The sequence below is a fragment of the Cornus florida genome, unplaced genomic scaffold (assembly GCF_030987335.1).
Source record: "Cornus florida cultivar Cherokee Brave unplaced genomic scaffold, ASM3098733v1 CherokeeBrave_3.0.0_Hap2_Chr05, whole genome shotgun sequence".
In the NCBI taxonomy this organism is placed as follows: domain Eukaryota; kingdom Viridiplantae; phylum Streptophyta; class Magnoliopsida; order Cornales; family Cornaceae; genus Cornus; species Cornus florida.
The window spans coordinates 22,220,973-22,223,324 of record NW_026775575.1 but is presented as its reverse complement, the minus strand read 5'-3'; the positions used below and the strand labels follow the sequence as shown (position 1 = coordinate 22,223,324).

Below are 2,352 nucleotides of genomic sequence, written 5' to 3'. Positions count from 1 at the left end.
ATTCTACATTGAACTTGTTTAGTTTAATTTATAGTCTACTCATCTAAACACACCATCTCTTGATCACTCGACCTACTAATCCTATACATTGTTTCCATTACAAGTACGCCTAAAAATCCTATGGGACAATCCCTACTCACCCTAGCTATCTTTTTAGTTAGAGGTAGTAGTGGCATTTATAAATTTAAATCTTGGCCACACTATTTTATTGTAAATTTGGGTGCAACCGAAGGCATCACACCAAGTTTTTGGCGCCGTTGCCGGGAATTTAAATTGGCAACACTGTGTTTTGGAAACAAATAGGAATTAGTACTCTTTTGATCGTGTCTTTACTTTATTTTCTTTCTTATTTCTTATTGTGTTTGTTCCTATTTGATTAGGTGAATTGAGCAAAGGAAGTTGAGCAAAGGAGACTTGAAAGCAAGGAAGCCAAGTGAAACTAAGCAAAAGCACTAAAAGGAGCTAAAATTTAAAATTTGCAAAGCATAGCAAAGCTTGAAACTTAAAAATGAATTGAAGTTGCTTAAGGACCCTTTGTGAGATCTTTCTAACTCAATCTCTAGTTAAATTGTCGGCCCGCATGGTGGCAAGTTTTTCAATTCTTAGATAAATTGTGAGCCCGCGTGGAGCCAATTTACTTTTCTTTGTATGTTGTTCAAGCATGAGAGTATGGGACCAATGTATGTGGAGAATATTTGTTGATTGATTTGTTGTGGGGGCGATGTGATTGTTATTTGCTTGTTATTTGTTTAGCTAGTGTATGCATGGTCGGAGGTTATTAAATCCTACTCTTGTCCCTCCTAATTTACATCTTGAATTGGTTGTTCGTAATCCTAGGGGAAGAGGTAGTTCTCATCACTCCATTTTACCAATGGAGGAATTGAATGACAACCATGTGGAGGACCTTGGGCACATAGACCAACAAGGTATCCTCTACCCTAATGTGCATCATAAAAATATTCAAGTACCATTAGGCATGCGTAGACCATTCATTCCACCACAACAACAAGGCCAAATTCTACTGGGAATGCCTTGGCCAATTTTTGCTCCACAACCTCCCATTATGCAAGGCAATCAAGGTGTTCCAGTAGCACCGCCGGTTGTGAATCCTGCCATTGCTTTAAGAGACCATTATGTGCCTAATGAATATAATGCACCCACTTGCATTCAATTGCCCCCATTTAGAGCACATCATTATGAGATTAAACTGCAAACCATTCAAATGCTTCCCAACTATCATGGACTTCTAAGTGAAGAACCTTACAAGCATTTGGATGAGTTTCTTGAAGTATGTTCCACCGTGAAATACACGAACATGCTAGAAGAGGTTTTAAGACTTAAAATTTTTCCTTTCACCCTTAAAGACAAGGCAAAATATTAGTTCAACAATCTTAGGCCTTTCTCGATAACTTCTTTGGGCAGAAATGCAATAAGAGTTCTTGAAGAAGTACTATCCGGTTTCTAAGACCAATGCCATGAGGACTTCCATTAGAGAATTTTCTCAAGGGGATGGGGAAACGTTTCATGAGGCATGGGAAAGGTTTAATGACTTGCTTAGGAAATGCCCACATCATGACATACCTAAGTAGCAACTAGTTTAATATTTCTTTAAAAGTTTGCCGGATAGTCACAAGGGTATGGTTGACGCATTTATGGGTGGTTCTTACCTTGATAAGCATGAGGATGATGTGTGATAATTGTATGAAAGTATGAGTGAAAATTCAATGCATAGATCTTTATCCTCTAAAAATGGTAGAAATCTAGGTGGAAGGAAGAATGTTGGCTTATATCAAGTTGACAATTCCAATGACATAGCCGCCGAGATGAAATCCTTATCTCAAAGGTTTGATCAATTTTTGATTAACCAAACTTCGGCGAATCAAGTATCTTCCTCCCCTAATCATGTTCATCATCGTGCATCCAATGAATCATGTATGACTTGTTCATGTGTTTTACATTCTACTTCCAATTGTCTCCATGGACATGTGCCAAGTGAAAACCATAACCAAGTCAATGCTACATTTGTCAACCAAGGGAATAATCCCTATGGCACTCATTACAATTCAAGTTGGAGGAACCATCCAAACTTTTCTTGGAAAAGCCAAGGGGAAGGCTCAAACCCTCCCCAAGGTGGTTTTCAAAACAAGTATGTTCCACCTCCAATGCAAGGCCAAGGTTCCCAAGGTTTTAGATCATCATCATTTCAATCACATGGTAATCAATTCTCTAATTCTCATTTTCCTAACCAATCGTCATATTCTCAAGGAAATTCTAGGAGTCCCGCTTTTGAGGAAAAAATGTTGACTGCTCTAGTTACTCTAGAAGCGAACACTCAATTGAGTCATTCCCATT

General features: G+C 38.4%; 1 pseudogene; it reads right to left on the bottom strand.

The window, feature by feature from the left end:
• Positions 1-1,481: 1,481 nt before the first annotated feature.
• Positions 1,482-1,579, bottom strand: LOC132310797 (small nucleolar RNA R71; annotated as a pseudogene).
• Positions 1,580-2,352: the final 773 nt, after the last annotated feature.